Source organism: Ursus maritimus, unplaced genomic scaffold, assembly GCF_017311325.1.
Source record: "Ursus maritimus isolate PB19 unplaced genomic scaffold, ASM1731132v1 scaffold_6, whole genome shotgun sequence".
NCBI classification, from domain to species: Eukaryota; Metazoa; Chordata; class Mammalia; order Carnivora; family Ursidae; genus Ursus; species Ursus maritimus.
The window spans coordinates 26,971,980-26,994,876 of NW_024426774.1; positions in this window are offsets into that span (position 1 = coordinate 26,971,980).

Below are 22,897 nucleotides of genomic sequence, written 5' to 3' on the forward strand. Positions count from 1 at the left end.
TTCCTTGTGTATTAGCCTACAAGGAACACGAATTAAAATCTTATTGCTGCATATTTTCCCTTTCTAAGTGCCTTTGAGTATAAATTATTTCATTGATGTTAACTCTAAAATTGCATATAGGTAGAGACTAATGGTGAAAATTATTAAAATAAAAAGGCAAACAATTTTCATTCAGATATCTTAGACTAAATGCCGTAAAGAGATTTAGATTTAATTGGAGAGAAATAAAACTAGTCCGAATGTATATTATACTCAAAAAGATTACCTTAGGTATCTATAGCTTATATTTTGTAACTATGAATTCCTATCAATCAGAATTACAACAATTTTAATTAATCTCATTTTAATGGCAGTAAGTTTTTACCAGGGTAATGGTTTTTTTTTAACAAGTAGTCTTTTTCAGATTGAAGAATTTTTTTTTTCAGATAGAAATAAGAACTCCAGTATTAATGAACTAATAAGAATACAAAGTATAGTTATTTATATATGGAAACAATGAAATAGAACACACTAGAATTCTTTAACTTTTGGAGTATTCATAAGCTTTATCACAAAGTGAATTCTACTGATACAGTGTTTTTGTCTTTTTGATTATTGAGAAGGAATGCTAGTAAAAAATAATGCTTTCTATGAGTCATGAAAGTTTATTCTCAAAATCTGACATCAACATTTTTCTGAATTAAGAATAATATGGTGTTGTTGATAGTAGTTACCGGATGGATTTACTTTGCCCCTGGCACTTGACAAGCAGGTCCCCGTTTTATAGACCAGAATGGCACATGATATGCTTCAGGTTATTTAGGTAGTAACTGGAGGAGCTGTACTTGAACTCCACATCTGCCTCGTCCTAAGCCTATTTCTTTACTTTGTTCCACATTTCTTCATCACAGAAAGGTGATGGAGTTTGATTTTTTATAAGGACCATGACTGGGTGTTTATTGTCTTTCCTGATGTCAATGATTCACCAAGGATTCACCTTCCTAGGTCTTTTGATATTTCTTTCTTCATCTTTACCTATCTCCTTTGTATGAAGAAATCAGTTGTATAGTGATAACAAAATTTCAACTACAATCTTTTGTTTGATTAAAACATAATAGCACTCTACTGCAGAAACTATGCACATATATTCATAGACTCCTGGAGAGCCAACAAAATAGACATGATTCTAAAACTCCAAAAAGGGGGAATTGAAAAAAGAAACAGCCATGGTAACACAGACATCAAATTAGGAAGTCTAACAGATGGTAGATTGGGGAGGCTTTGCTGAAGTTAATCTGTTAAGGAATGGGACTTTGTCTAAAGAAAATATGTACCAATAATTGTTGGTTTCCTTTTTTTTTTTCTTGCTATAAATCTCATTCCCCAATTTATCAGTGACTTAAAGAAGATATGGAACACATGATTGTAACATTTGAATGTCTATATTATTGGGAAGGGTGGCTAGATGTATTTTGTAGTAAGACTGGTCTCAAGGGAATTAGCTTCAAAATATATTCCATTCATTTGTTTTTTATTAGGGCTCTTTTATCAGTATTTTTTTTTTCTTTTGACCAGCTTTAAATTGATTCCTTTTTTTTTCTTAACTTGGTCCAAGCAATCACTGTCTATAAAATAATGGGTTTGCTGTGCTTATTTTTACTAATACATGCATAAGCAAATGTGCTTAACATTCTTTGTTTAAATTGTATATATACCACCTAAACTAATTTTGAGTGCTGCCATTGATACTCATATCGTACTCTGAGATATACTGTCCTTGTTTTAATTCCAAAGATGACTAAGCAGCTCTTCTCATCTTTTTGATATAGGTCACCAAAGAGACCTGTCCTTGAATACTTCGTGAAAAGACTGTTTTCGGGTAGGTATGTCTGGAACTGCCCTCAGTCCAATTGATTGTGGTCAGGAATTGGAATCACATGATCCAGAGTCAGCAGAGACTTGTGGATAAGGTAGGTGATGACAATTAAATGTAACAGATATAAATGTTCACAATTAAATAACTTCTCAAATGAAAAGTCATGAGGACTTGCCATGGTAACAGTATAAATGAAAAACTGATGGTGGTTTTGTTAATTGTAAGATTATTTTTGGGCTAGTAATATGTAGAACTTGTAAAGAAGGACACTGACCAACTAGCGTGTGTCCCTAGCACAGTAATCAAAAGGGGGAAGTCTCTATAATTTATGGGATATGCGAAATGATGTTATGAACAATAAGGGAGTTGGCTTAAATATTTAAATTGTCATATGGAGGAGAGAAAACACCAGTGCTGCATTGTTCCTGTGGACAGGAGTAGAGATGGTGAGTTTTGGCACAATGTGAGGAACAACTTTAAATTACTTAGAATGTTCCAAAATAGAAAACATTAGCCATGGCCAAAAAGAGGAAAAATGCTTCTCTTTCAAAAAGGCAGGAGGCATTTTTGAATCAAGAGAGAAATTCAGTTTGATAATCTGTGAATTTCTAACTTTAAGAGTCTAAGAAATTGGTAAATTAGTTGACCTTCATATATCATAGTAGATTGTGTGAGGTATTTTCAAGAACAAATCTCTGGAAGTTTCATAATACTGAGTTCAAAGTATCCTAATGATTTCCATATAAATCCCCCATTTTCAATCATTAAGGTTTTCTGAAAGTCTGATGTTGGGAAGAAACTCTCCATTCAATTTCTGTTCTACAGAGATTTTTATTCTTATAACTAAGTGTTCTATGCTCCAAGCCATTCTTCATACTTCGTAAGGACTTTCTTGGGATGGTAAATTTAGCTAAGCTGTTAACCTTTAAAAGTAAATCCGAACAGAAGGAAAATGTCCAATCCACAGGCTGCTTTCTTAATATTTGGCTACAACAGTGCTTGATAGAGGTAAGAGGGTATACTTTTAAAACAGACGTTGAAATACCATGTGGATGCTCTTTATGCTCAACGAGGTGTAATACATTAACACTTCACTTCTAGCTATGGAGTAGTGTCAGTAAAATAAGAAAATACAGTGTTGAAGTTAATGGGTCAACTACAGTGTTGAAGTTAATGGGTAGGCATGTCTAACCAGTAATCCCTCTCTGCTCCCCAGACAATAGTTAACGATAGATCTTAACATTAGCTATTCCTGAACTTGCCATTTCCAAATTATTCATGATATGTAGAATACTCTGATCCTTCCTTGTTTATTTGAGAGAGCTTGGAGAACATATTTTTGACAATAATATTGAAGTTACTGCTACTTTCAAGAATGTCCAGAGCAGGGATCTGAGTAGGAACAAATGCCTGACTATTCTGTTGTAAATCCTATGATTCTGCCCATAACATTGCTGGGTCACAATGCCAGAAAGAACCCCTTTTATATTATTAAAATATATTTTAAAAGATAATTTGTTTAAAACTAATTCAAAATCAATTGCTCTAAACAAAGAAAAGCGGGTAAAACAAGAATAGATCTATACAGAAACAGTTTTTACTGTGTTCACTTTGAAGCCTGAGTCCCAGTACATTTTTGGTTCTACCATTAGTCCCAGATGAAGGAGAACACATTTTCTTCTCTTTGTAAATGTGGTTGTACCAGATGTAAAAAATAAATAAATAAATAAATAACATATCAAAATATCTGTATCTTCAGCCAATCAAGATTACTAAATATGCTGTGCCTTATTTTCCTGATGTTGCTGTGTTTGTGAGAATAAGATTATAATTAAAAGTTTGAGTACTCTAGAAAAAGCATGGGGACGAGTACCAGTAAATGACCCTCCACTCTCAGCTCAGAACCTGACTAGATCACTGAGAATGGGGTCCTTTATAATTCAAGGAATATTTTTGTGTTTTATCAGGATGGTATAGATAATTTATGACCCAGCATACCCATGGGATATTGGAGCCCCCAAACACCAGACTAATCCCAAATGAAATTTATCTTTTATATACAAATTTATATATATTTATAATATACATATTAATTTTCTTTCATATATATTATTATATATATGTATACATGTGTAGATCTTTGGAAATGAGAGAGTAAGGCTTTCTCCAACTGGGCAAGAGCATTTTTAGTGCAACTGTATTGGATGTATCCTTGGCGTTACATCATTTTTTTAAATCTTCCTCCTGGATCTGAAGCTTAATGATCCTAATTTGTCAAAGAGTTAAGTTTTGCTTATCACAGTTATATTTGCATGATTCGTTGTGTCTTGGCTATTTACGGTGATAATGACCGTGGCCTTTCTCTGTCCAGTCCCACATAATGGCCAGGGCTCATTCTGAGTTGCTTATCTCTCCCATACCTGCCCTTGCTGGACTGAAGCTGCCATTCATCTATTTCTTTTTTTCCACTCTGAACCCCACTAAACTGAGATAGATTTTAGTCACTGAGAACCTCATGACATCTCCAGTGTTCATCTTCCCCTGTGGTACCAAATTCAGAAGGCTTTGCTGACAATGCACTAAACTGACATGAGCAAGAAGACAGAATAGGACAGGAAGATATTTACTACACTGACTTTTAAGAAGCAATGGCTGTTGACAACCTAACTTTGAACTGAAGATAGAATACAATTAACTATGTAAAGTTGGCTAGAGTGATGTATAACAGTATAGCCATTGATCATAAATACTCATACTAGGCAGAGGAGCAGGGCTGCGTGGTGGAATGATGGAAACAGCTATGAAGCAGATAACAGTGGGCAAGGTAATGTCCGTGGCAGCTCCTGGGACCAAAGAAGAAGAAGATCACCAAAGGTTCGGTAATCTGGGGGGGTTAGCAGTAATCTGTCAGTTAAGTGGAGAATGAAAAGGTTAAGACAAGAAGTAACTCCCCAAAAGAAATAGCAGATGTGGAAACAGACCTAATGAGTTCAAAGTCATTGCAGGGTCCAGAGCAATTCTGGAAAAGCAATTGTCCAGGAAAAACTGACTCACTTTATTTTGTTAATAATTGCATGGTCACCCTGCACCCAGACAGAATTCTTATTATAAAATTGATGCCATTCTTAAATTCTATAGGCTAAACATTCTTCACTTCTTATATATCCTATATTTTGGGGCCCCTGTGCCACCCAGCTTTCAGCAGTCCCAAACCCAATACTCTGCGAGTTCATTGGCCTGCCCTAGCAGAACTTACTTGATGTGGTCACATTAGTTCCATACATCTACAATGATGGTTATTTGGGGTATTGTCCTTAATACTCCTTATTAGTGTGTCCTGTTGTTGAAGCTACTTTTATTTAAAATTCTAATTTCTAACAGGTCTCTCAATGTCCTTTACCTTCTCTTTTGGATAAGATGATTATTTTGTCAAAAATGAGTGATATTTGATCAGGATAAATGGAAGCAGTGTTTTTCTGTGTAATTTTTCCAGTTATAGGAATCAAATGTAGACTTGGCATCTGCCTACTAAGCTTTGCCAAAGAATGTAGTTAGAGCTTAAAGAAATTCTACTTTTGACACAAGAACTGAGAATGTGTTGACAATCCTTTAATGAAGATTTCTAGAGCTAATCAATGGCTTTTCCCTGTAACATACCCTTTTCAGGTAAATACTAAGATTAGTGGGTTATATTTAGACAGTTAAAGTGCCAAGAGAATTGCTCCTGTTCCGCTGATACTTGTTTTGTAAATGAGGTATACAATCCAGGTGATAAAAATTGAGGATGTCCCAAATTAAGCAAAAGCTCATTACATTCACTTCTCAATTATTTAAAACACACACACACACACACACACACACAGATAACTTAATAGGTTTAACTCTGTGCCCCTCACTTCTCCTTCATATTTCTGCTGCCAGGATTCACTTCAGCCCAGCCGTCTGATAGTCCATTAGCACAGTCACCAAAAAGGTGGGAAAGGGAGGCATTAATCCAATCAATTTCATAGCTCCCTAGCAGTGATGGTGAATACTTTGGTAAAGAAAGAGGTTTACACAAGTGGTTAAAATGAAAATTTCAGAGTATTGACAAACTTTTTGTCTATCTGCAACACTCTATTCTCTGGTATCTCAGGTGCTTGGCAGGTAGATACGTATCAACTTGTCAGCATCACCAATGTTTATTCATTTGACACAACTTAGCATTAGTGGAGTAGTATCTTATAGACTGCTACTGTCATGAAATATTCATATTTTTGTTTCTTAAAATCCAGCAATTTTGCTATTTGCTATTTTGCTTAGTGATAAAATTAGTTGATGCTGTCTGTGATTTCTAGCAGTCCAGCTAGTTATTAGAAGGTGGTGGTCATTTGAATGTTTTGTTGATTGTAATAAATGGCAAAACAGTGATATGCTGATAGTAAAAAATCACAAAAATTAAATACATGCAAAACTATAGCCACTAACATACCTCAGATAAAATTTCTCCTCTCTCCTTGCAGCGTATATGCATCATACCTCAGCCATGAGAGAAGGCTTTATGAAATTCAGCTCCAATTTTAGGTTATTTCCTTTCTGAAATAATGGTTTTTAATTGTATGGCAAATGGCAGTTCTTTAGTTCTCAAAAATTACTGGCCTAAATATTTCTATAATTCATATGTAACGTAACTACAGAATGGAAGAGAAAAAGTGTTTTCTTTTCATTTCACAATATTAAAGAAACTTTATACTTTTAACACATCTACCTGCCCACTAAACTTCTGCAGGTTTTATTAATGAGAATGAATTTTATAAAGATTTATTTATTTTAGAGAGATAATGGATAGAGGGAGAGAGAGAACCTTGAAGTAGACTCTCCCGCTGATCACAGAGCTGCACTTGGGGCTCGATTCTAGAACCCTGGGATAATGACCTGAGTCAAGATCAAGAGTCAGCTGTCTAACCTACTGAGCCACCCAGGTGCCCCAGGTTAATTGTTTTTGAAAAGTAGCCTTCTGGGGTACCTGGTGGCTCAGTTGATAAAACAGCTGCCTTCCATTCAGATCATGATCCCAGCGTCCTGGGATGGAGTCCTGCATTAGGCTCTCTGCTCGCTAGGGAGTCTGCTTCTCCCTGTGCGCCTCCCCCCACTCATGCACACACGTGCGCACACGCGCTCTCTCTCTCTCTCACTGTCTTTCAAATAAGTAAATAAAATCTTTAAAAAATGATAGAAAAAAACAAAAGTAGGCTTCAGCAAGCTATAACTCAAATCCAGACTGTTTCTGAACATTTTTTTAAAATGTGCAACAGTACATTATCTTATCTTTCACATATGAGATAGGCTCGATGGGCTTAACTCTGTGCCCCTCACTTCTTCATATTCCTGCTGCCAGGATTTGACTCTACATTTCCAGCCAGCTGACAGTCCATTAGCACTGTCACCAGTGCATTTTTAAATATATAAAGATCTCCAGCACTCTTTAGTCATTTGTTGAAACTGTGCTAGTTGAGCACAAGATAAATTCCAAGATTTTATTGTCTCCATCTCTTTTTTCTTGGCTATTGTCTCATCTTTCATCTGTTAAGAGAGTCTTTCATCAATCACTATTAATAAGAAAATATAGATTAAAACGAAATAAATCCAACAAGTATGTATTGCCACAACATCTCCAGTATATTAAACACACATATATTTCTCAAAAAATGATGTTTTCAAAAAATAAAATTAATAAAAAAATTCAATACATTTCTCCGAATTAAAGTTTTCTATATAAGAGCAAATAAGGTACCTCTGGCTAGTACCATAATCACCAGTTCCTTGCTTAGATATGCTATGCAAATTTAGAATATATCTGTCCTATAAACTAGGCAGTCGATAAACCTATTTTTTAAATGTATCAATAACATGACTGTCTTGTTTGCAAAAAAAAAAAGAACTTGATTTTTATAACACATTTCAAAAATAAAAGGCTTCTGTGCATCTGGGAAATCCACATTACTTCTGTTTGGGGGGGAATAAAAGTTGACTGTCTACCAATTTTTCTTTGTAAAGAGCATTGAAGTGGCAAAATCCAGCTTGTATCTTTTCATAAAGTTTGGTCATTGCAGTAGTAAAAAGAACTTTTACGGTAGTAGTTAAGGAAGTTGCCCCAAGTACAGGAAAACATATAATTTTTGAAACATCTCTTCAGAAGAGATTTAGGAGATATGCCATCATTATGATTGTTGCACTTAGGCTCTAAATATAAATTTAGAATGAGATTTAATGCATCAGTTCCTTTCCTGGTTAGCGCCAAAGGCTTCTATGATAAGTCTGTGATTCTTTCATTTACCACAGAAACATTGATGACTGACTGTAGCCTCAGTATTAATTGACTCACTGATTAAACAAGTCCTATATGAAATGAGCTTTGAAGGTTTCTGTTAACATGTTGTAAGACATCATGGCTCATCCTTAAAGTTTTAGGGGAAAAAAACACCTTTTTTATAAGGAGCTTATTCATATTTCTTTCATGAATCTTATTCTATTTGAATGGTGCTTTATTTCTAGAGGAAGTCTTGTTTTCCCCTGTAATATATAGCCAATTTGATAAACGGTTATAACAGGTCTTCTCAAAAAATACCAAAACCCAAATAGACTCAAGTTTCTGCTGTGATAAAATCATACTCTTCGTGGATCTCAATGTCATGATGGCCTGGCCACATTTCTTATGACCACCATGATGTTATTGAAATCCCATACTCCATAGACACTTTAAGGTTGAAATTTGAAAATTGTCTATCCTAAGTTCTGTGATCATTGGATTTCATCCATTTCCTTTGAGTAAACAGATCCATGAAAAATATATCTTCAGTTGTGTTTAAACTTCCTTGATACCCCTATATGAAGTTTAAAGATGACTACGGTGAGCAAAGCATAATGTTCAAGATTGCTCATAAAGAGTGATGATAAGGCCAGGAGAAAAGGGTTAAAGAGATTGATTCTTCTGCTTTTATCTCAGAAATCAAGTTCTTTTGCCCATCTAGACATAAACAGTATCCTCAAGAAATAATCCCATTTTCTCTCTCTTTCTCTCTGACTCAGAAATAATAGTTATGGCAGCAGCAGGCTTAAGATTGAGAATTCAAGGATTTATGGATTTTACTTGTTTTTGTATTTCTAGACTTACCACCGATGGAAATCTGGTGGAAATCTGGAAATCATGGGCAAATAATATTTTCCTAGAAATAATCATTATTGCTAACTTGCTGGTGCTACTATTCTACTTAGTAATAGAAAAACTAAAAACCTCCCACAAAATTTACTAATAGAGTCATCATTATGAATGTACATCAGTATGGTTATTATCCTCATATTTATGCAACTCAGCCAGGATTTCTCTGTATCTCTGTATTAGCTTAGTTTTTTGGGGAAATGTCTCTGACATTGGCATTTGAGAGTCATGTTTTAAACCAGAGTTTAGTAAACTTTGCCTATAGAAAGCTAAATGATACCTAGGAGGCTTATGGTCCTACTATCTCCCTTAACTACTCAACTCTGTCATTGTAGTGTAAAAGCCGCCAGAGATAACAGATAAGTGAATATGTGTGGCTGTGTTCCAATAAAACTTTCTCTACAGAAACAGATGGTCGGTCAGATTCGGCCAGCAGGCAGCAGTTTGCCAGCTCCTTGAGAGTTCCACATTAGACACTAGATATATTCAGCATAAATGTTGGCCTTTGCTAGGAACTAAATTATATGTCAAAAGCATTTTGTCTTAAGGTAGCATATTCAAACTCATAATTAATTTGTAGAATAATAGGAATGATTGGTAGTAGAGTAGTGATACAGTTTGTAAGATTTGTATGGTTTGGAAATGTCTGAGGCCAAAATAAAGTTCGTGATTACTTCAGCTCCTTAGATGGAAGTGTTCAAGGATATGCTGTTGGTTATTATTAGCGGTTATTATTTTTGCAGAGAGGGGCATGGTTTCTAAAACAAATATCAGTCCCTTGCATAATTCGAAATTAGAGTATATTGTTAATCTATTCACCTTGAAATTTGAGGGCTTGACAATTTGTAATGGTAGCTCAAAATAATATCCCATAGAACATAGGTGAAATAAGAATGATTTCTAAGTTTCTCTTCTGATCTAACATTTAGTGGTTCTATGCAAATGAGTACATCAAAGTTCTTATCAAATGTGACTGAACTTGGAAAGTGTATGAGGGGAGAGCAATGACTGTTCTCCTAGAAACTAATTGTCTCTTACACATCATGTTTATTTTGATGTTTGCCTGGGGTCTTAATTCTGAATAAATTTTATGAGACTTTTAAGATTGTCTTTTCTTTTTCTTTCTTTCTTTCTTTTTTTTTTTTTTTTGCTTCGTTTTAAATGATTTTGGGACATCTATTTATATTTAACTCTTTAGAAAACACTTAAAAATAAGTTTAATTTCTGGTTTTTCTTGTTCACCTAGCTGCCAAAATTTATTTTTATTGTGTAATTAGATCCTTGACTACTTTGGATGAATTTGGTTTTACTTTTTCACTTTGTATTTGGAAATTATGTAACACATAAAAGTAGAGACTAGGCACCCCTACCAATCATACTCAGAAATGATCGATAATTAAATTTCTTTTTTTCAACTTCATAGATTCCTCTGTTTTAGCTTTGGAGGAGTACAGAGCCTTAAAGCATATCTTTGATATCATGTGTCTTACCTCTTATATAAAAGCTTTATTATGATGTCTAATTGATACAGAGATTTTTTTAAATAACAGTTTTGCCATTATCACACATCACAACAGTAAAAATTCCTCACTGTCATCTAATGTACAGGCTACATTCACATTTCCCAGATTGCTTTAAAAACAAATCTTTCTTCTTTTTACAGTGGTTTGTTCAAGTCAGAATACAAACAAGGTTTTAATATAACTGTAATTATTCATCAAGCATTTTTTCCCTGAAAAGAGCAGGAAGTTGAGACTAGATCAAAATATTCCCTTCAAATTCCTTCCCTAAACATGGTGATAATGTTACCAAAAATACTCATATACAAAGATTTACAATTGAGGAACTGTAAATCTTTGATGAGAAATAAGCATAGAGATTCAATGATCAGGAGCAAATAAAAACTCTTAACCGACTGCGCACCCAGGTGCCCCTGTTAAGCATCTGCCTTCGGCTCAGGTCATGATCTCAGGGTCCTGGAATTGAGCCCTGCGCTGGGTTCCCTGCTCAGCGGGGAGTCTGCTTCTCCCTCTGCCTTTGCTCCCCTCCACCTGCCCTTGGTCTCTCTACTCTCTGTCTCTCAAAAAAAATAAACAAACAAACTCTTAACAATTTATATTTTTACAAATCATTGCTGGTTTCTCATCACCAAAAGCGTAAGCCCCAGGTCCTTTGCTTCATATTCAAAGCCTCAGTATCTGTCCTGAGACTTAGGGTTCCAGGTAGTTTCATGCTTCCTATGTTACATCTGGAATTCCTGTATTTCCTCAAATCATGTTTCTCTGCTTCAACTGCCTCTCTCTCCATTTGACGGTCTTTTACGTCTGAAGGAAATGACACCTAACTTAAAACCACAGTGATCCCTCTGTGGCTATAGTTTCTCATAGGAGTCAAAAATTCATGAACTTACAGCAGTATATTCTTTTAGCATCTATAAGAAGTTCCTATCTGGTGTTAAAAAATCTTGTCACTTTTAAAAAAAAGTGAAAAAGAAAGAAAAAGAGAGATGGGAATAGAATAGAGAGGTTAATCGTGGAAAGATAGTGTTTTTCTGCAGTGAAACCCATGGGAATGATAAAGGAAAAAGGAGAAAAGTCAATTTAGAATTTTATGCCATCTCTGAAGAAGAGGGAAACAGCAAAAAGTTGTAAAAGGAATTAGTGGATTGGCAGAGAGGCTGTAAGATGAGGATGTGGGAGTTACTAAAATCCTGAGGCATAAACACAGAAAGTCACAGACGGGCAAAGAGATGGGGGGAGGGGCAATGAGTGACCAGTCATAAAGAAAAGCATTGTCAGAGTGTAGTAGCATCAAATTGTAACTACTGGGAGGCTAGCAATCGCAAATTGTCCTGTGAGCAAATGATGCTGAATGAAAATGCTTGTAGTGCCATTAGTATAAATGTAAATAAGTGAAGTTCCTCATTGTTGGCTCTCTTGAGTTAGATTGTAGACCATACTGAGGCAGAAGTCCCTCCTGAATTAGGAGAGATTCCTTCCAAATCCTGGGCTTGTGAACAGATTCTTAGCCTCTCCCAGGCAGCCTGCCCAGTTTACTTTACTCCCAATCCAGAAGCTTCTCAACTCATGCTAGTTCAGTCTGTGGCAAGTAGCAGAGGAGAGTAATCTGTGATTAGAAGGTATTTCAGGCAGAAGAACAAAGGTGGTTTGGTGTGGAGGGTGCAGAACGGTGGAGGCAGATAAACCAGGAGGGTGACAGAGTTCAGACCAGAGGTGACCAGAGCTGAACCTGGGGTGGACTTGAGCCATTCCCCCGAGCCCCGCTGCACTGCTGCGTATCTGATCAGTTGTACAAAGCAATATAAATTCTGACCAGCGCAGAGATTGTTAAAATAGATAGAAAGGTAAAAATTGAACTCTTGTTTTGTTTTGTTTTAACTTAAAGTTGAGATAAGATTCAGTTGTTTCACTTCACACTCAGTGGCTTTAGTCATTTAGTCCTCACCTCCAAGAGCGAAGGTCAAGGTGAGTCTTGAAGAAACATTACTGACTTCTCAGCCTCAAGCCTGCTTTTGCACATTTGTTCTAATTCTTTAGCAGACTCATGGCTTAAGTATTCTGTTTAAAATCCTTTCTTGAAGTGCATTTTTTTTTAATTTTAGATTTTATTTTTTAAGAGGAGCTTTGGGTTCACAGCAAAAATGAGCAGAAAGTAAGGAGTTCCTACATAGCTACTGTCCCCATGCAGGCAGGGTTTCCGCCACTATCAACATGCTGTACCAGAGTGGCACATCTGTTATGACTGATGAGCCTACATTAACACATAACCCAAAGTACCTAGTTTCCCTTACAGTTCACTCTTGGTGTTGTACATTCTGTGCGTTTTAAAAGATGAATCCACCATTGTCGTATCATACGGTATAGTTTCATTACCCTAAAACTCCTCAGTATTCTGCCAATTCATCCCTCTCTCCCCACTACTCCCTAGCAACTAATCATTTTATTTTTTACTTTTTTTTTTTAATAAGAAAGGTAGAAGGGGGAAGGTTGGGTAGAGGGAGAGAAAGAATCCTAAGCAGATTCCATGCCCAGTGTGGAGCCCAATGTGGAGCTTGATCTCACAACCCTGAGATCATGAACTGAGCCTAAATCAAGAGTCAGATACTTAACCAACTGAGCCACCCAGGTGCCCCCATTTTACTGTCTTTATAGTTTTGCCTTTTTTAGAATGTCCTATAGCAGGAATTGATGAGATACAGAACATACTGCTTCAAAATATGGCACTTCGGCATATTGAATATATCAAGCTGGAGGAATTTGAGAAACGGCAGGTGCAAGAAGTACATGTTGACTTTACCCTGAAGCCGGTTATAAGACCCTCATGTGAGAGGTGGCCTCCCTATACCCAGAGGAAAGGAAAATTCTTTTCTCTGAAGGTGGAGGAATACAGAGAGGAATCTGAATGGGCTTTACTTTCTCCCAGTTTACTACAATTAGCTCATATCCTTTGTCTTTTAACGTTTCTCACAACTTTCTACTTTTCATCAAACCTAGCATAAAAGTGTTCAGGTTTACTGCTTCTCAGGTCTTCATTTCCTTATGAAAGTTCCCGTGTCACATAATGCTTATATTAAATAGATTTACCTGCTTTTCTCTTGTTAATCTATCTTTTGTTACAGGGGCCCCAGCCAATGATTGAGAAGAGTAGCAGGAAAAGATATTTTTCTTTCCCTATAGAATTATACAGTATGTAGACTTACCTTAGGATTAAACTGGCATCTTTCATTTAGTAATATGCATTTGAATTTCCTCCATGTATTTTCATGGCCTGCTAGCTCATTTCTCTTTAGCACTGAATAATATTCCATTATCTTGAATATGTTTATTTATTCACTGAGAAGGACATTTTGGTTGCTTGGGGTAATTATAAATAAAGCAACTTGAAATATCCTTGTACAGGTTTTTGTGTAGACGTAAGTTATCAACTCATTTGGGTAAAAACCAAGGAACATAATTGCTGGATCAGATGGTAAGATACGTTGAGTTTTATAGGAAACTATCAAACTGTCTTCCAAAGTAGTTGTACTTTTTACATTCCCACCAGAAATGAGTAAGAGTTCCTGTTGTTCCATGTCATCAGAGTTCTGGATTTTGGCCTTTCTAATGGATGGTATCTAGTGATATCTCATTGTTTTAATTTGCATTTTCCTAATGACATATAATGTGAAGCTTCTTTTCATATGCTCATTTGCCATCTGTATATCTTTTTTGGTGAGGTGTCTGTTAAGGTCTTTGGCCCATTTTTTAAATTGGGTTGTTTGTTTTCTTGTTGAGTTTTTTAAAGATTTTTTTATTTGAGAGAGAGAGCGAGAGTGAAAGAGGGAAAGTACAAGCAGCGAAGGGGCAAAGAGAGTAAGAGAGAGAGAGGGGAAACAGAATCCCCACTGAGCAGGGCGCCTGACATAACCCAAGACCCTGATATCATGACCTGAGCTGAAACTAAGAGTAGGAGCCTTAATTGACTGAGATACCCAGGTGCCCCTTATTGTTGAGTTTTAAGAGTTCTTTGTATATTTTGGATAACAGCCTTTATCAGATACGTATTTTGCAAATATTTTCCCCATTCTGTGGCTTATCTTTTCATTCTCTTGATGGTGTCTTATGGAACAAAAAGAAATTTAATTTTAATTACGTTTAGCTTCAGTTTGTGAAGAGAATGAAGTCAGTGTCTATATTTTCTTTGCATATGAATGTCCATTTATTCCAATTTATTGAAAAGACTATCATTGTTCCATTATATTTTCTGCTTTGTCAAAGATCATTTGACAAGATTTATGTGGCTATTTTTCTGGGCTCTCTATCCTGATCCATTGATCTGTTTGTCTATTCTTTCTTTGATATCACACTGCTTGATTACGGACTGTAGCTTTACGGTAAGTCTTGAAGTCCGGTAGTTTCTGTCCCCCGACTTTGTTCTTTTTCTTTAATACTGTGTTAGCTATTCTGGGTCTTTTGCCTGTCAACTTTAGAATCAGTTTGTCAATATCCATGAAATAACTTGCTGGGATTTTTATTGGGATTGTTTGGTATCTATAAATCAAGTTGGGAAGAACCGAATTTAAAATGGAATGTTTCTCCATTTATTTAGATTTTTAGTGATTTTGTTCATAAGGGTTTTGTACTTTACCTCATATAGTTTTTGTATGTATTTCATATACCTATACAAAATATTCCATTTTTGGGGTGCTAATATAAGTGGTATTGTGTTTTTAATTTCAAATTCCATTTGTTCATTGTTGATGCTTGGGAAAGTGATTGACTTTTACGTATTAACCTTGTATCCTACAAACTTGTTACAATCACTTATTTCAGTAGGGTTTTTTTTTGTTGTTTTTTCTTTTGGATTTTCTACAAAGACAATCATGTCTTCAAACAAAGAGTTTTATTTCTTCCTTTCCAATCTGAATGCCTTTTCTTTCTTTCTTTTTCTTTCTTTCTTTTTCTTTCTTTCTTTTCTTTTCTTTTCTTTTCTTTTCTTTTCTTTTCCTTTTCTTTTCTTTTCTTTCTTTCTATTTTTTCCTGCCTTATTGCATTAGCTAGGACTTCCAGCACAATGTTGAAAAACAGTGGTGACAGGACATCCTTCCCTTGTTATTGATCTTAGTAAGAAAACATCAAGTTTATTGCCATTAAGTATGATGTAGCAGTAGGGTTTTTGTAGAGTGTTTATCAAGTTACGGAAGTTTCCCCCTATTCCTAGTTTGCTGCGGGGTTTTATCATGAATGGTTCTTATATTTTGTAAAATGCTTTTCTTGCATCCATTGATATGACCATATGGTTTTTCTTTTTAGCCTATTGAAATGATGGAGTATATTAATTGATTTTCAAACATGCAACCAGCTTGCATACCTAGTAAAAATACCATGTGGTCATGGTGTAGAATTCTTTTATATGCTTTTGGATTTGATTTGCTAATATTTTGTTGAGGATTTTTGAATTTATTTTCAGGTATTGTCTCATTTTGGTATTAAGGTAATCTCAGCTTTGCAGAATGAGTTAAGTATTCCTTCTGCTTCTTTCTTCTGAAGGAGATTCTAAAGAATTTGTATGATTTCTAACTTAAATGTTTGATAGAATTTATCTCTGAACCCATCTGGACTTGGTGTTTCCTTTTTTGAAGATTATTAATTTTTGATTCAAGGTCTTTAATAGATTTAGTCTATTCAGATCATCTATTTCTTCACGTATGATTTTGGCAGATTGTGTTTTACAAAGAATTGGTCCCTTAATGTAGGTTATCAAATATGTGGCATAGAGTTATTCATAGAAATCCTTTATTATCCTTTTAATATCCATGAAATCTGTAGTAATTTCTCCCCTTTCATTTCTGATATTAGTAATTTCTATCTTCTCTCTCTTTTTTGTTAGCGTGGCTAATGGCTTATTAATTTTTAATATTTATATTTTCAGAGAACTAGATTTTGGGTTTGTTCATTTTCTCTATTGATTTTCAGTTTTCAATTTCAAATATTTCTGCTCTAATTTTTTATTATTTCCTCTCCCCCCCACACACTTTGGATTTAATATTCTCTCTCTCTCTTTTTATCTTCCTAATTTCCTAAGCTGGAAACGCATTTATTGATTTTAGATCTTTCTTTCTTTATTCTTCATTTTTTTAAATATATGCCTTTACTGCTATAAATAAATATTCCAAAATACAAACATTTCAAAAGATCTGAGATCCTCCTACCTACAATGTATTCAGTTCTGTTCAGGTACTAGGTTGCTGTTTGGAAGTCATTTAATTACTCTAGGCTTCTTATCTATAAAATAAAGGGGTTATATGGGTGGTTCTTTAACTGTAATAGTATATGATCTCCTTTTTAATCTCTTGTAGTGAAAGGAAGCCAGTGCCGTTGATGGGCTGTCTTAAACTTCCTGGCAGCATATTGCAACTGAGTGAAAATTGTAAAACAAAAATGATATATAAACAAACACAAAAACTTCTTCCAGGGCCATCTGGGTGGCACAGCGGTTAAGCGTCTGCCTTCGGCTCAGGGCGTGATCCTGGCGTTATGGGATCGAGCCCCACATCAGGCTCCTCTGCTCTGAGCCTGCTTCTTCCTCTCCCACTCCCCGTGCTTGTGTTCCCTCTCTTGCTGGCTGTCTCTATCTCTGTCAAATAGATAAATAAAATCTTTAAAAAAAAAAAAAAAAAAAAAAAAAAAAAACTTCTTCCAGTCAGGACTGCTACATAATTTGTGGAGCCAAATTAAATTTTAAAATGTGGGATCCCTTGTTCAAAAAGCAGGTTAAAATGCCATAAAAACAGTAAAATATGAAACATTTTCCTATTTTCAGGTCTTTAGATCTGTCATGGTATTTTTATTTTCTGTTTAATGCCATTGTGAGTAAAGAAAAATTAAAATTTAAAATTATTAGCATGAATTTTAGCATTCATGTTTATATTGTGCAAGACCAGTTTTAAATGAAATATAAGAACATTTAACTCTTATGCCTAGTCATTGAAATTATACAGTTCCTATTTTGTAGCGAGTACATGTGATGTGGTTTTGGAATATAGGTGAGGTTCGGTGGGGTGGAGTCTGGAGCTGATGACCAAAAAAGAATTCTTGAGACATCTTTGGTGCAAAACGGTGATTTTATTAAAGCATGGGGACAGGACCCATGGGCAGAAAGAGCTGCTGCACTGGGGTTATGAGGGGGTTCCTGATTATATTCTATGGGGTTGGGAGAGGTCAGGAAAAGGGAGGTTTTAAAAGGATTTTTGTATGTTAGAGAAGACTCACAGGATACAGAGGCCTTGCAATTGTCAAGTTAAGGTTGTTTTTCTCTCTAGCAAGGCATTAACATTAAGGTAGTTGGGAGCTTCCTGGAGGAGGAATATTACACTCTGCCCACTTCAAGTATCTGTCAATGGGCTGCAGGTATAAGGACATTTGATTGTATCTACATTTCCTTCTGGAAGCTAGGTTATTGATAGAAATGCTTCGTTCTTGTAGATTGCTAAGACATTTGTAAACTGAGGGAGACTCCTGTCTTGCAGGATTGTGATCTCTGTAAGTTAACTATTTGCTTTTCCTTTCCTTAGCTTCAAGGCATCCAGGAGTGCAGGTGGAATGTCACATATATCCCATCTCGGGGGTGGGGGGGTGCGATTGTGGGGCGTCAGCTTCTGCTTTGTCTTCAGCTTGCTTTCTGTTCCCTCATCACATGCATATGTATTTCATTCTTACCAGGGTAGTGGAAACTCTGCATAAACCAAACTCAACTGCTTCTGATGTGGTTTTGGAATATAGGTGAGGTTTGGTGGGATGGGGTCCAGAGCTGATGGTCAAGAAAGAATTCTTGAGACATCCTTGGTGCAAAAAGGTGGTTTTATTAAAGCAGGGGGACAGGACCTGTGGGCAGAAAGAGCTGCTGCATTAGAGTTGCGAGGGGTGGCTGAATATATACTATGGGGTTAGGTGAGGGAGGTAATGAAAAAGGGGACATTTTTAAAATAACTTTCATATGCTAAAGAGGACCTACAAGACAGTGGAGGCCTTGCCATTGTCAAGGTTGTTTTTCCTTCTAGTAAAGCATTAACTTTAAGACAATTGGGAGCTTCTGGAAGGAATATCACATATATCCCACTCAGGAGTGGGGGGAAAAGGGAGAGGTTGCTGGGTGTCAGCTTGTGCTTTGTCCTCAGCTAGCCTTCTGCTCCTTCATCACTTCTGTTCCACTTCTTGGTGTGCCTACATTCCAACAACCCTTACCTTTGGCTTATCATTACTAAGGAAGATATGAAAGGAAAGGGACTATGGGTTGCCCTGTCTTTTCCTTTCCTTCTATATTATTTTCAACATAGTTAGCTCATACAGGGAAATAAAATAAGTAAGAAAGGATATGTTTATATTTCTTAAAGAATCATTGTCTTTTTTCTGTGTTTAAAGGAAGTTCTAGGTTAAATGGAAATTATGGACATTTTGAGTGTCAGTTCCCTTCCTTGCTCAGTCATAGACATATACGCTTGTACTTGCTTTGAGTCCCACTGAACTTTCACAAGTGCTGATTCCACCAGAATTCTGTACTCATAGGCTATTACAAAAAGGAATTATGGGCACAGTTGTACACATAATATGGTCTTTGGAAACATCATTCCATCTTAATTATTCTGGGGCATCATTTTTAATATTATTTTTCATTGTATGTATATACCATAATTTATTGTTGAATATTTAGGATGTATCTAATTTTTACCATTATCAGTAATGGGTAGAATAACAAGTTTACAGCTAAGTCTTTGTACTTTTCAATGGAAATTTTCCCAGTAAATTCCTAGAATTTAAATGGTAAATTATACTAAGGATTTTGATACATGTTACCAAATAGCTTTTCAGAAAATAACATTCCTAATAGTAGTATATAACTATCTCTTTCCCTTTAGACCATCAATACTGGATGTTAGTGCATTATAAATCTTTCTAAAACTTGAGAACTAAAGCATTGAAACTCATTGTTTTAAAAACTATATTGCTTTGAGTATCGAGTTGGAAGATTTCATGTATTGATTTGCCATGTAAATTTATTTTTCTCCATTTTTTGGATGAATTTTCTCTTTATGCCTTTGACTATTTTACTACTTTGGTGTTCATCTTTTTCTTATTGATTTAAACGGCAAAATGTATACTAAGAATAATGATACTTTGACAAACATGTTGCAAGTAATCTATTTGGTTTGTGTCTGATTCTCAATTTTATTTATTGGGCAATTTGAACTTCAAAAGTTGGCCTTTATGTAGTCTAATTTATCAAATTTTCAATGACTCCTTACTAGTCCTGCTACAGATTCTTTGGCTGCCGCAGATTCCTTTACAGCTAGGATTTCAGCACTTCTGACCATTTGCATATGTTGACTTTCATGCCTCATTCATTTCATGAACTTGTGTCTGTGTATTCCTGGCTGGAGTTTGTTGTTCGGGATTTCCTGATGTGCAAATATTCTCTTTGAGTTTCCCAGTAGCTTTACATAGATCTTTGGCATACACAGGGTTAATTAGTTACAGTTCTTAAATTCTGCTCTGAATGCTTTGAGAGAGTCTGACTTAAAGGACTACCCTCAGCCAATTCTAGATGCTGCCATTGTTACAATTAACAAGTAATTGTATTTGGCTCTAGAGTCTGTTTCTTGCACCTGTATTATTGTACATTCTTTTTTAAATACCAATATAGATGAGTTAACTCATTTCGTTTTTCATTCTTTTTTTTTTAAACTTTTATTTAGGATTAATTTATAAGAGAGAGAAAGACAGAAAGAGTGGGGCAGGAGGGGCAGAAGGAGAGGGAGAGAAAGTCTTAAGCAGACTCCTCACTGAGCAGGGAGCCCGACACAGGGCTCAATCTCACAACCTGTGCCGAAACCAAGAGTTGGATGCTTACCAGACTACACCACCAAGGCACCCCGAATTAACTCATTTTGTATGGGCCCAATAAAAACAAAGCTGAAGATTCTGGTTCTAATCCCCTAGATTTACCAACTGTTTAGTATCAGCCAGACACAGGTCCCAGAAAAAAAAAAAAAAGAAAATTTGAAAATATTGAAGGTTTTAAAAAAATTAAACAGAATAAATAATTCAAAACTTTCTTGCTTATGGGCCAGAAGTAATATATTGACATAAATACATTAACAAGATTATATTGATCTGGCAAAAAATTCTATAATGCCAGCACCACCACCTCCACTGTTTTGTATTTTGTATAGATTTTAATACGTATTGATACCCCACAGAAAGGGTTCACTGTTGGTGGCTAATGTTTTTTTCCACTTGCATATGATGGCGTGTTATAGAAATATGTTTCAGGAACACTCAAGTTGCCAGTAAACAAAAGGGCCAGACCTGCATTTTGAAGCATTTTCTTTTTATAGTCACTAACATATTGTACGTTTGTAGAAATAACATTTCTCAAATCTGATTTTAGTACAGTATGATAAAATGTGCCTACCTATTCTAAGAGATAGCTGCATGTTTGAAGGGCAAAATGCTCTGCAGCAAAAACTTTTAAAAACAAAGGAAAAGGCTATAAATCCTATATGTCACATTAGAGAATAACTATGGAATACACAGTAAGAGGTTACAGACTAAAATATTTTTACTTCAACAAAATACTTCAGTCCTATAAATACTAGTTAACTATATGTCTTTCTAATGAAATTCTTTGGAACTTTGATATTACACATCTTAGAATAAATTGCAGGCAATTCTTTTGGTATTCATTGACAAAACAATATGCATATTTTCAGAAACCCACTTGGAAACGTCACTTTTGGTCTATCCATACAGAAACAGAAACCTTTTTCCTAATCACTCAAATAAGAAGAAAAATATATAAATAGCAGACACTAAATTTGATACTTCAATGAAAATTAATAGGACATATTTGGCTAATCATCAGTAAAGAAAAAAATATATTGTCTTCATTTGTTTACCTAAGAAGAAGTGATTTAACATGTAGCAAGATGACAAAGTATAGATCTAGAATAAAAAAATATTTTAGCAAAAGATATCTTAGAGATCACTTATTATTCATGTGGTTTTATTTAAAATGGATTTTAATTAATAAAAATTAAAAATATAAATGATAGAAGTATTTGTGTCAAAATAAGACATCTGTATAACAAACTGAGATATAATAATGAGCAAACACAAATATGTAGCTTTATGGGACAGATTTATTACTAGTTCACCTAATATATAATAAACATTATTTGTTAGGTACTGTCCTAGAAGCAGTGTGAACCATCGTTTTGAAGCAGCCTTTTAATCACACCTTTAACCACTTCCTCAGTGGTTGTAATAGATGGACTGTGTGGTTCCTGCCTCACCCCTACATTCTGCTCTGACAGGGTATCCCCCACCGTAAGAGCTGCACCCATGTGCTGCTCTGGCTCCAACCATTTCTGACTGGACCAAGAGTAAGTAAATGCCTCATTAGCTGGGGCCTTTTTAAAGGAGGGTTGTTCCACCAAGCCCAAAATCAAGGGGATAGAGAGGTTGGGTTATTTAACCACAGGTACTGAACCTGACGGTAGGGCCGGGGTAGCCAGGTTTGGGTGCAATACAGATGGAGCAGAAGAATCAGGCAGACCTACTGAGAGGAACAGGTTGAAGACAATATGTCACCCCAGAGAAAGAGAAGTGGAAAAGCGTAGTTGTTTTGGTTCATGACAGTGTTTTCATTTCTGTTTCCAATCCCTGTGATACCTGACCACATTCACTGACCCTAAATTCCAAAAGATGCTCTTTTACTCTTTATCCTTTCCCTTAAATCATTACTTTCAGCCATTTACTGTTGGATGGTTTTGTTTAATGAAGTTAAGCAATGTTTTCATTACTTGCACACAAGAAATATTCAACCAAGGTACTAGTGCTTATTTAAAATTTTCATTTCCTTCGACATGTGGTGTTGGGGCAAACAAATCAGCGACTTGAAAAAACAGTTTGGATTTCTATCTTAGACTGTAAGCAAAAATACATATATTTCAATATGTTATACAGAAGGGTAACAGTTAAATTTTTAGCAGAATTTTGGAGACAGCATGAAATTCTCAGTTTAGAAGTATAATAAACAGTTTCAAAATTAAAATTAATAGATTTGACTGCAGGATTTAAGAACTCTGCATGTAAAAGACAAAATAAACCATATTAGAAGGCAATCAGTTGATTATATATGCATACTAGGTATATCAATGTTACTGTCTTTCTTACCTAAATATCTCAAGAAATCTATACGAAGAATATTAAAAACTTCACAATAAATGGACCAAGGTCCAAGCTCACAAAGTTGATTGAACAAAATAATTGATATTAATGTAAAAA